Source organism: Odocoileus virginianus, chromosome 33 (genome assembly GCF_023699985.2).
Source record: "Odocoileus virginianus isolate 20LAN1187 ecotype Illinois chromosome 33, Ovbor_1.2, whole genome shotgun sequence".
Taxonomy (NCBI): domain Eukaryota; kingdom Metazoa; phylum Chordata; class Mammalia; order Artiodactyla; family Cervidae; genus Odocoileus; species Odocoileus virginianus.
Genome location: NC_069706.1, coordinates 22,391,985 through 22,405,341, shown reverse-complemented (window position 1 = coordinate 22,405,341; position 13,357 = coordinate 22,391,985). Strand labels below are relative to the sequence as shown.

The 13,357-nt window shown below is 41.1% G+C and overlaps 1 protein-coding gene across 1 annotated transcript in view; it reads right to left on the bottom strand.

Annotated features, from left to right (window-relative positions):
• HS3ST4 (heparan sulfate-glucosamine 3-sulfotransferase 4) overlaps positions 1-13,357 on the bottom strand; it is a 473,163-nt gene that overhangs the window by 413,176 nt on the left and 46,630 nt on the right. The window lies entirely within an intron of this gene.

Sequence of the window (13,357 nt, the reverse complement as noted above, 5' to 3'; positions counted from 1 at the left end):
TTTCCACTGGAGCTTCGAAGACTCCTACTGGCAAGAGAGAGAAAGAGACTTAGTTCCTGAATTTCACTAACTTCCCTTTCACAGGTGCAACCGCTAGAACATTAAGATGCATACACCTGCTTGCCAGCTGACACATTTATCTGTGAGCATCCTTTCAAACTCGGGAGGAAGCAAGCTATGAAAAACCCTCTTTCCTTCCACCACTCCTGGCTATTACTGAGCTGGCTCAAGCAAGATTCCAACTACGAATTATCTACAAAGCTGGTGCCCCACTGAGAAGATACCCATGCCTGGGCATCGGAAGGGAGTTGGAGAGCTCCACAAGACTCTTAGTGCTGGCTGGAAGACAAGTGTAGTGGCCGAGAACATAGATACTGGTGTCAGGAAGACCCAAGCTTGAGTCCTAGACCTGCCACTCATCTCTTGTCTGTGTGCCTCAGTTCTCTGTAAAAGAGCAGTAAAAATGACATCTACCTGAGTAATGAGAACTCTATGAGGAAATGCAATACTCCTGGGCCAACGAGGTACTTGTTACTTTTGTATTTGGAAGTATAAATGCTCTGGACCCCAGGTTTAGGGGCTTATCCTTCCCCATGTCCTGCATGGAGACATGCAGACATGTTAAATATCTTGGCCTCTTGGCCTGTTGCTGTTTAGTCGCTCAGGCATGTCTGACTCTTTTGTGACCCTAAGGACTGTAGCCTGCCAGGCTCCTCTGTTCATGTGATTTCCTCGGCAAGAATTCTAGAGTGGGTTGCCATTTCTTTCTCCAGAGGCTCTTCCCAACCCAGGGATCAAATCCATGGCTCCTGCATCGGCCACTCTTTACCAATGAGCCGCCAGGGAAGCCCCCATCTTGACCTGTAGAAGGCAGCAAAAGCTCAACTTTGCAATAGGTGCTGTCCACAAGCATGGTGCTGAAACAGATTTCTAGTTTTACCTTCAGAACCAGCACTCAAGGCTGTCTCTGACTATCAAGTTCACAAGCCTCTAACTGGCCAGAAATCAATGGAAGAGGACTTACACTAGTGTCAAGGATAATGCCCAGGTGTTTTTCCATGCCAGAGATATGCTTCTCTCCCTCCTTTCAGATTATTTAATAAGTATTAGTCACTCAGTGGTGGCTGACTCTTTTTGATTTCATAGACTGCAGCCTGCCAAGCTCCTCTGTCCATGGAACTCTCCAGGCAAGAATACTGGAGTGGGTAGCCATTCCCTTCTCCAGGATATCCTCCCAACCAAGGGATCAAACCCAGGTCTCCTGCATTGCAGGTGGATTCTTCACCACCTGAGCCAACAGAGAAACCCAATGGTTAATACCAACTTTTGATTCACAGCTTGATCCCCTCCTCACTTTCTAAACACCTCATGCTCTGATCACTTGTAACTCTTCTTTCCTCTTCAAACACCTCACATTACTCATAACTCCATGCCTTCTGTGCCCATGGACTGCTTTACTCAGGCCGCTCTCATCCCATTCTCTGCCTAGCAAATTTCCTTCAAGGTCCAGATGACAATTTCTACATGTCATTTTCTGAACCTCCTCAGCCACATAAACCTATAGCACTTTACATCAAATTATTGCACTGGTAACACCATTTTGTGTTCATTTAATCACTTGAAAAAACAAAAGGTATTGTCACAAAAAGTAGGCACTGGGGATTCAATGATGAGCAAGGAACAGGCACTGCCCTTAGGAAGCTCACTGTCTAATTAGAGCAGACTTAGAGTAAGCTTAGAATCAACAGGTTAAATCCATGAAACAGTGAAGTGTATAGAACAAGCACATCTGATGCATGACAAGAGGAATGAAGAAGACTTTTCAGTGGAAGTGAAATCTCCTTAAGATCTAGAGGATGGCTTAACTGGATGAAAAGGAAAGGAAAAGCCAGTATACAGTGGAGATTCATGTCTCAAACTTTGTCAAATATAGTATCTGACAAGTTGTCCAATGATCCTATAGACACCAGACTAAGATGAAACAATAGTTAAGTCAGAGCTTCTTCTTACTGAAATCACATAGATCATTGCACATCAAATTTTAATGGTATACAAATAACTATGTACTATATAGTCTCTTTATATAAAATTCTAGACAGTTCAGTTCAGTTCAGTTCAGTCACTCAGTCATGTCCAACTCTTTGCGACCCCATGAACTGCAGCACACCAGGCCTCCCTGTCCATCACCAGCTCCCTGAGTTTACCCAAACCCATGTTCATTGAGTTGGTGATGCCATCTAACCATCTCATCCTCTGCCGTCCCCTTCTCCTCCTGCCTTCAATCTTTCCCAATATCAGGGTCTTTTCAAATGAGTCAGCTCTTCGCATCAGGTGGCCAAGATATTGGAGTTTCAGCTTCAACATCAGTCCTTCCAATGAACATCCAGGACTGATCTCCTTTAGGATGGACTGGTTGGATCTCCTTGCAGTCCAAGGGACTCTCAAGAGTCTTCTCCAACACCATAGTTCAAAAGCATCAATTTTTCTGCACTCAGCTCTCTTTATAGTCCAACTCTCACATCCATACATGACTACTGGGAAAGCCATAGCCTTGACTAGACAGACAAGGCAAACATAAAACTGACAAAAATTATATTTCTTAGGAGGGGACAGCAAAGGAAACTTTCGGGGTGACAGAAATGTTCTATACCTTGATGGTACACATGACTGTATATACTCATCAAAACACAACAGTTTAACACTTTTATTTTGTGAATGGTATTGACTGTAAAGTATGCTTCAATAAAATTGATTTTTAAGGGCATAATAAAATATTTAATGTGTATAAAAATATAGGACATGGCCCAGGATTCTGCATCTTTAATAAGCATCTCTAGCAAATTGGATACGGTCTAAGAACAACCCTTTCAGAATGCTGATGGAGTGATCATCTACTCAGAGTCATATTCGGGAAGGTCTCTGGTTGTGCAACACGTGACCAAGTGCTTTTGACCTTGTTCAAAATGTTATCAACAACATATCTGTGGCCAATACTGTCAGTTGCCCTTTAGTCTTTCTTCCACTTTTAGTAACAGAATTCTCGTTTTTATTTGGGTACCTAGCTCCCTAGCCAAAAGACTATTTCCCAGCCTCTCTTGCAACCAGACATGGCCATGTGATTATGTCCTGGCCAATGAGAAGTGTTCTTCAAGATTTCCAGGAAGACTCCTATAAAAGGACGAAATGTGTCCTGTATTTTCTCTTCTCTATTCCTCCCACTTAGAATATGAATACAATGGCTAGAGTCGCAGCAGCTGTCTTGAACTCTGAGGCAGCATATTAAAGACAGAGAAGCACCTGTTAAAAGGAGCCAGAGTCCCTGATGGCCTTGGAGAATTTATAGACGATGCTACAACAAGCTCAACTCTGGGACTTCTTTTATGTTGAAGAGAGAAACAAACTTCTGTCTTATTTTAAGTCACTGTTATTTGGGACATTTCTACTATATGCACCTGAACCTCTTCTGTCTCATATGTGCCATTTATTAATTTTGTATTTCACACCAAGCTTGTTTCATTGCCCAGTGTGCTGGATGACAGAATCAAATTTCAGGCAAATCCCTACACCCACTAAAAATACAACTATAAAAAATATCTGGGGTGTGAAGAAAAAGGAAAAGGAACCCTCCTACACTGTTGGTCCAAATGTAAATTGGAAAGAACTACGGAAATTCCTTAAAAAGCTAAAAACAGAGTTACCATATGATCTTGCAACCCAATTCCTGGGCATATTTCTGAAGAAAATTCTAATTTGAACAGATACATTCACCCCAATGTTCACAGCAGCACAATATAGAACAGTCAAGACATGGAAGCAACCTAAATGTCTATTGACAGAGGAATGGATAAAGACATGGCATATATGATGGAATATTACTCAGCCATAAAAAAGAAATAATGCCATTTGCAGCAACATGGATGGACACAGAGATTATCATACTAAGCAAAGTCAGGCAGAGGAACACAAATATCATATGATATCACTTATGCTTAGTTGATCAGTCATGTCTGACTCTTTGTGATCCCATGGACTGTAGACCGCCAGGCTTCTCTGTTCATGGGCTTTCCCAGGCAAGAATACTGCAGTGGGGAGCTATTCCCTCCTCCAGGGAATCTTCCCAACCCAGGAATCAAACTCCCACATAGCAGGCAGATTCTTTACCCTCTGAGCCACCATATCACTTACAGATAAAATCTTCAAAAAATGATACAAATGAACTTATTGACAAAACAGAAACAGACTCACAGACATGGAAAACAATCTTGCGGTTACCAAAGGGAAAAGGAGGGAGAAGGATAAATTAGGAGCTTGAGATTAACATGTACACACTTCTATATATAAAACAGATAAAATAACCAGGACATACTGTATAGCACAGAACTATATTCAGTATCTTATAATAACCTACAATGGAAAAGAACCTGAAAAAGAATATGTGTGTGTGTATGTAACTGAGTCATTTTGCTCCATACCTAAACCTAACACCACACTGTTAATCAACTATACTTAAATTAGAAAAAATGGTTAAATAAAGATATCTGGTCAAAATTGGAACAAATGGAAATGTCTACTGGGAATCCTATTTGACCACGGGCTCATTTTTAGTCAACTTTGTGATGCAGATAATTTTTAAAAAATAAATTCAATGTCAAATTACATTAGTGGATTAAAGGAGGCAGAGTATAAAGAACAGAGAAGATGAGGCTTCTAACAGGCATTTTAGACAGTAGATGGAATATTGAATTTATTTCTGAAACATTTCTTTTGAAGAAGAATGTTGACAAAACTGAGGGGATCCAGAATGGAATAGAGAGGATGGTCAAAGGCCTAGAAAATGTCAACTAGACATTTAGACTAGAGTTTATACTATCTAAGCTGGAGAAGGGAATAATGGAATGGAGTGACACAGATGATGGGAAAAATCTGCACAGCCACCAACTTCTAGACTCATCCCGAGTAGCTAGAGAAGGAGGTAGAACAGCATGTGTGAGTCAAAGGAAATCAGTATAAGACCCATCAAACAAACAAAAAAAGATTAACTGCCTTACAAAATATTGACTTCTCTGATATGCTGATTGATTAATTGATTTACTCTTCACCTTGTGCCCAAAATAAATATCTAACATTTTAAAATGATTATGTGATAACACTCTTCTGAGCGCTTTATATGTATAATTCATTTGATTCACACAACACTCTTAAGTAGTTACTATTATTATCCCTATTTTTATGGATGAGCAAACTGAGAAAGAAAAGTTCAATAACTCACCCAAGGTCACACAGACAAGAGGATGGATTCAACAGCCAAGATTCAAAGGCACGTGCACTGGCCCTGGAAGCCCACGTGTTTATCATCAGACAGTTCCATTGCTTCTTTCTCGCTGAAACATGCAAGGCTTCCTATGACTGTCCTGTTACTGGAGCAGACCATACTAGTTAACTGGCTGGAATGTTAAGGTGACAACTGGGTATTGTGGACCCCCTGATACGTTCAATGACTTGGGATTTGGGGAAGCCCAGTGGGATTCTGTAGAACCGTGGGCATGCAAGGTGTGTAACATGGAAAGTTTGATGTGAATGTAAACCTAACCGGAAGGTAGTTCAAGACAAGCATCAGAAATCAGAGGCACACATGTGTCACAAATATCATGGCTAGAGATACAGAATCTGAAATCCCTCTTTGGATATGTGACCAACGAAGTCATGAAGCACTCACATTTGAGAAGGTAGAAAGCAGAGAACGAGGGAGGAAGATGCTAAGGCTTAATCCATGAACCATGCCCTGCACACAGAGACAGGAAAAAGATGCCAACAGCAGCTAAGCATGGAAATAGCCTCATGCTCCAGAAGATAATACAAAAGTCTTCAAAAGGCTGGGAAGTGAGATCTCGGTTGCTTTTGTTTGCCTGGAATCCATCCCCCCTTACTCTTCCAACAGCTCCCCCACATTTTCCTCTGGGAACCATCCCTCTCCGTCACCTTCTCCTGGTGTGGTTGACCCCATTCCCTGGGGAATCCAAAGCTACCAGTTTCAAGCCTGGTCAAAAAGAAGAGTCTTTGCCCTGATTCCCCACAGTTGGTTGATAGTAAATGTAAGACCCACATGGGTCCAGTGACAATCAACACTGAAACATTTGGTGGAGTTATTAGGAAAGATATGTTCCCTTTACTACCCAGGGGACCTAAGCCAGTAAGATGAACCCATAGAGCTACCAGGAACATCCTTGCTGCTCTGCAGAGAGCTTGTCCTTAAACAAATGAACATGAAAGAAAGTAAAACCAGAGGACTCAGTGGGATGGAGAGGGGGGCACTGTACATTAGATTCTGCTATCTGAATATTTACCTACATTCTCCGGATTTTTTTTGGTTATGTGAGCAAATAAGTTCTCCTTTGCAGTTGGTTTCTGTCATTTTCCACTGAAAGTGACGGCCAGTATATCATCTATGTTTCAGAGACCTCTTTCTTTACATACCCATGCCTCTCTCTGCCATGCTGTGCTGTGCTAAGATGCTTCAGTCATGTGTGACTCTTTGTAACCCTATGGACCACAGCCCACCAAGCTCCTCTGTGCATGGGATTCTCCAGGCAAGAATACTGGAGTGGGTTGCCATGCCCTCCTCCAGGAATCCATGCCTCTCCATTACATCAGAAGCCCCTTGAGAGCAATAAATGTGCTTCCTCACATGGCAGCACCAAGCCCAGGGCCAGGCACATCCTTGGCAAGAACAAACCTCACTGAATGATTCTGAACCAATTAGATGAAATAATACTGGCAAGAGGGTGCTATAAGCCACAGAGCATTGTTTTTAACTGTTATTTCAAAGAAAGGTGATATAACAGCCTCTCTATATTTTTTAAGCTTACTGAATCTGAAGTTCAATCCAGTTCATTAAGAAGTGGTGCCCTCAAAGTATCTGTTCAGCTACATATAATCCTACCCATCTTGGCTCACTGCCTTCCACCCCCCACTTTTTTCTGGAATGCAACCTTTAAGGAAATGGAGAGCTGGTACTTAAAATCAAATTTTGGCAAGGTACATGCTTTCTTTTATACAAAAACAAAACAAAAAAGACTGAGGAGTACATCATTTAAAGTAATAAAAAAAAACAATTTATGATCCATCTCTGATGTTCAAATGCAAAATGGGATGGAAAAATGTCTTTGTATAATGAATTCTGCAACATTTGCTAAAGTCCTGCAAGAGAAGGAAAGAAGACAAATGATTCAAAAATAGAAATCTCAATTCAAATACTTTTCACAAAAGGCAACTACACACACACACACACACACACACACGCACGCACAAACTGTATAGTATAATCAGAAATGTAATAGTGACAGACTCGAGACAGAAACTAAAAATCCATGATAGGCTCAATAATGAGAAACTCTCACCATATCTTTCAACCCTATTTACTCAAATACTCTCTCTTTCCCTGGATCTGAGCAAATAAGAGATTAAAAAGTAAATAATGAGACGGAAGGAAACCCCATCCACTATAGCAATTAAGAATGCAGGTTTGGCTATTATACATAAAACAGACCAACAACAAGTTCCTACAGTATAGCACAGGAATGACATTCAATATCCTGTTATAAACCATAGTGGAAAAGAATACAAAAAAGGATGCACATGTGTGTATAACTGAGTCACTTCACTGTACAACAGAAATTAACACAACACTGTAAATCAATTTTACTTTAAAAGAAAAATGTGGGTTTGGGAGAGCAAGGAATATGAGTCCCTGGTTCTGGCACCGTGACCTCAGACCAGTCACCCCACCCCTCCGAGCCAGACTCCTCATCTACACAAGGGGTAACATAGTAGCGCCCTCACAGGTTGGTGGGTTAGAGTGAGAAAATGGCATGGACAGTGCTTGGAGTGAAGTCAAAGTCACTCAGTCGTATCCAACTCCTTGCGACCCCATGGACTATACAGTCCATGGAATTCTCCAGGCCAGAATACTAGAGTGGGTAGCCCTTCCCTTCTCCAGGGCATCATCCAAACCCAGGAATCATACCCAGGTCTCCCGTATTGCAGGCAGATTCTTTACCAACTGAGCTATGTGCCTACCACAAAGGAATTACCATTCTTTAAATCATCCTTTCATTGTGCATGGCTTAAATCAGCCACCATGACATCAACAAGCCTCCTTTACAGGAAGGGAGCCACACCCAGAATACCTGGCTGCCAACTGTGGCCCTGTTCCTAACTATGTATCCCACCTTAACCAAGTTAAATTCACCCTCTTGCAAAAGAGTCACTCAGAACATAATATATTTGAGGCTCATTCCATCTAAGAGGCTGGACCTGTTCAGAGCAGGCAGGTATTTATCTTATGGGAACAGGAAGAAATGTGTCGTTGGCTTAGAAGGAGCCCTGAGCACTAGTTACACGGTCTCTCCTGACTCTCATCTCTTCCTTTCTGAAGGAAGAAGTGCTGATACTTTAGTCACCTTAACCACAGGCAGATGCCAATGCACCTTTGCTTCCCTGTAATCAAAAGGTCTGTGAACTCACACTTGAAATCTCAAAGAAAGCTTAAGTGGAAAAGATGTCTTTCAATGAACAACATCATAATCCTCCCCACGTCCTGCCATCCCAAATAGAGACCTCCAGGGAGTTGTGGGCCAAAAAGCACTTTTTCAGGAAAAATCAGCTTAAGACATCACCCATCCAATTCACTTTGACAATAATGAGCAACGACACTGTTCCTTAGAAAACAGAAACGGGAATGGCAGATCATCACTACGACAGCCAACTAACTACTGGTGAGGCTTTTGAGTCGTTTTTATTGTTTGTTTTGTTTTTTAAGCGTGTCATTCACCAAAAAGGAGACAGGGAAAGTAAGCAAGTTAAAAACAGCTCCCTATCTTATTGGAAGCTTGAAGTAGTTAGCAGACAATTCTGAGTCTTCATTCATTTGTTCACTTATTCAATAAATACTTCAGTATGAGGTTCTGTTCTGGATGCTGAGGATAGGGCAATAAACAAAACAGGTGAGAGACTTGCTCTCAATGTATATGCTAGCGGAAGGACACCAACCAAAATTAATTAAGTAATAACACCTATCTTTTCCTATCAGTGTTTTCATTTTCTCTGGCTAAATACCTAGGAGTGGTATCTATTAAATTGCTGGATCATACAGTAGTTCTATTTGTAATTTTTTGAAGAACCTCCATGGAAACAACATGAGTCCATCAACAGATGAATGGATAAAGATGACGTGGTGTGTGTGTGTGTGTGTGTGTGTGTGTGTGTGTGTGTGTGTACACTCAGCCGTAAAAAAAGGAATGAATTTTTGCCATTTGCAGCAACATAAATGGACATGGAGGATACTGTGCTTAAGGAAATGTCAGAGAAAGATAAACACTGTATGTTTTCAATTATATATGGAATCTAAAAATAAAAACAAACAAGTATAACAAAAGAGAAACAGACTCACAAATACTGAGAGCAAACTAGTCGTTACAGAAGGGAGAAGGGTGGGGGGACGGGCATCACAGATGAAAGGGATCAAGAGGTACAAACCACTAGGTATAAAATAATTTACAAAGATGTAATGGACAGCACAGGGAATCTAGTCAACATTATATGGAGCATCATCTACAAAATCTTCAGTCCCTATACTGCACAGTTGAGACTAATATAATTTTGTAAATCAACTATACTACAATGAAAATAACAATAATCAGGTAAACAAACAAGATAATCTCATGCTCTGACAAGTACCGCAGTGGGAATAAAGTGAGCGGTATGACAGAAAGTGACCTGGGCTGGAAGGAGCAGGGCTACAGCCAAGGCAGGCAGGTAGGTTGTGCTCTGAGCACTTCTAGAAGATACTATTCATACTGCGACTGAGCAACAAGGGAGAGAGAGCCAAGAAAAGTCAAGGGCAAAAGCCACTGATGTCAGGCTTTCTCGAAGGGAGTGCTATTGGCATTTGTGTGGGATTGTTTCCCTTGTGTGGGTCTGTCCTGAGCAATGCAGGACATTTAGCATCCCCTGACCCCACCCAGTATCTTTTTTTTTTTAGTTAAATTAAAAATTTTTGCTTCTCCAGTGGGTGCAGTGATCAAGAATCCATCTGCCAATGCAGGAGACAAAAGAAATGCGGGTTCGACCCCTGGGTCAGGAAGATCCTCTGGAGAAGGAAATGGCAACCCATTCCAGTATTCTTGCTTGGAAAATTCCATGTTCAGAGGAGCCTGGAGGGTTATAGTCCATGGGGTCACAAGGAGTCAGACACGACTGAGCATGCACACACACACACACACACACAAATACACATTGACAAGCTGATTTACAGGGTTGTGTTAGTTTCAGATGTACAGAAAGTGATTCATGTGTGTATACATATATACACATATACATATGTGTATACATGTACATATCATATGTATATACATATATGTGTGTATATATATCTGAATCTGTGCATATATATATTCTTTTCAGATTCTTTTCTCTTATAAATTATTATAAAATACTGAGTAGAATTCCCTGTTTCCTGTGCTATACAGTAGATCCCTGATGCACAGGAAATTCTTAAAAAAAAAAAAAAAAAACCAGCAAAAGCACCTGGGCCTCCTGAGAACTCATTGTAACTTTTTTTTAATTGTAGCATAGTTGCTTTACAATGTTGTATAAAAGAGTTAACTAATGAGAACCAACTGTATACACTGGGAACCTACTCAATGCTCTATAGTGACCTAAATGCGAAGGAAATCCAGAACAGAGGGGACTCTATGTAAACACACAGCTGACTCACTTTACTGTATACGACCCACCCAATATCTATAGGGTCCCTGTGTAGACTGGGGTAGCAGAAAATGTCCCCACTCCTTTCCCCAAAGGAAGGGCCATCACTCCCCTTGTTGAGAACCACTGATACAGGAGACAACAAAGGCCAGGGTCCCGAGTTAGAAAGAAGCCTGGGCTGTGTAATGAGCAGGGAGAAGGCCTGGCATATAATGAGTGATGGGGAAAGAGGCGAGAGTTGACTTTATAGCCACAGATGCTTAGCTGTGGCAGACTGAGTTTGCTTGCTGTCAGCTGGGGAGATTTCATGTAGGAGAAAGAGGATGAGCTGAGCGCAGAAGTTACCCACACACTTTCTGAACCACATCAGAAAAGGGGACATGATTCTATGGGCAATTAGATGACATTTTGCTGCCCCAGTGCTGTAATTAGCAAAGCTGGGAGGAGCAGAGGAAGTTGGGCAAACTACCATAGTTCATTAATCCTAAAATGTGTATTTTTAATTCACATTTTAACCTATCTGAGATTAAAATGTGTGTCACAGTCATCATCACATATTGTCACTTCCTGAGCCTGTGTGTCAAAACCAACAGCAGCCTGCAAAAGAAATACTGGGCACAAGGATGGAGTGCTCTTTAAGAAAGGCTGTCAGGGCAACCGCCTGGGTGAATTAAGAACTATACCACAAGGAACATGCAAGAGAAAGACATTGCAAACTGAGGATGGCTTAGACGGGTCAAACTTTGAATAGGAAATGTTAAGGGGTCCATGGACCAATTTATTTCATGTATTTTTTTACTGATGCATGAATGCAGGAGACTGATGGATGATAAATGTTCAAGCATAAGGATGCTCTTTCCAATAAATACAAAATTTTAAAAATTCTAAATGTAAAAGTACTACTGTGATGGTTTAATTTGCAATGCACTATTCCTAGTGATCCTAAGAGTAACAGTGTACATGATAGATTAAAGGAAATCTGAGAACCTTTATTGAACATCCAGTGGGTGCCAGGAATTTTATATGTGCTATACAACACGCCATCTCACAGCAACCATCTCAAATCCACACAATGAATTTCACTTCACAGACACTAACAAGCCACTTCCTGTGGCTTGGTTTCTCTTCTCACTTCAAATGAACCACACCCAATATTTAAGGGACCAAGGTCACTCTGCGGGGACAAGAAGACCAAGAGTGATCACATCTTCAAAGACAGGTTCTAATATCGTTTTGTTTTTTTGTTTTGTTTTGTTTTTTGTTTGTTTGTTTTTGTTTTTCATTTATTTTTATTAGTTGGAGGCTAATTACTTTACAATGTTGTAGTGGGTTTTGTCACACATTGACATGAATCTGCCATGGAGTTACATGTATTCCCCATCCCGATCCCCCCTCCCACCTCCCTCTCTACCCAATCCCTCTGGGTCTTCCCAGTGCACCAGGCCCGAGCACTTGTCTCATGCATCCAACCTGGGCTGGTGATCTGTTTCACCATAGATAATATACATGTTTCGATGCTGTTCCCTCGAAACATCCCACCCTCGCCTTCTCCCACAAAGTCCAAAAGTCTGTTCTGTACATCTGTGTCTCTTTTTCTGTTTTGCATATAGGGTTATCATTACCATCTTTCTAAATTCCATATATATGCATTAGTATGCTCTAATGTTCTTTATCTTTCTGGCTTACTTCGCTCTGTATAATGGGCTCCAGTTTCATCCATCTCATTAGAACTGATTCAAATGAATTCTTTTTAATGGCTGAATAATATTCCATGGTGTATATGTACCACAGCTTCCTTATCCATTCGTCTGCTGATGGGCATCTAGGTTGCTTCCATGTCCTGGCTATTATAAACAGTGCTGCGATGAACATTGGGGTGCATGTGTCTCTTTCAGATCAGGTTTCCTCAGTGTGTATGCCCAGAAGTGGGATTGCTGGGTCATATGGCAGTTCTATTTCCAGTTTTTAAAGAAATCTCCACACTGTTCTCCATAGCAGCTGTACTAGTTTGCATTCCCACCAACAGTGTAAGAGGGTTCCCTTTTCTCCACACCCTCTCCAGCATTTATTGCTTGTAGACTTTTGGATAGCAGCCATCCTGACTGGCGTGTAATGGTACCTCATTGTGGTTTTGATTTGCATTTCTCTGATAATGAGTGATGTTGAGCATCTTTTCATGTGTTTGTTAGCCATCTGTATGTCTTCTTTGGAGAAATGTCTGTTTAGTTCTTTGGCCCATTTTTTGATTGGGTCATTTATTTTTCTGGAATTGAGCTTCAGGAGTTGCTTGTATATTTTTGGGATTAATCCTTTGCTGCTTCATTTGCCATTATTTTCTCCCAATCTGAGGGCTGTCTTTTCACCTTGCTTATAGTTTCCTTTGTTGTGCAAAAGCTTTTAAGTTTCTTTAGGTCAAATGGCTATACTACCCAAAGCAATCTATAGATTCAATGCAATCCCTATCAAGCTCCCAACAGTATTTTTCACAGAACTAGAACAAATAATTTCACAATTTGTATGGAAATACAAAAAACCTCAAATAGCCAAAGCAATCTTAAGAAAGAAGAATGGAACTGGAGGAATCAACCTGCCT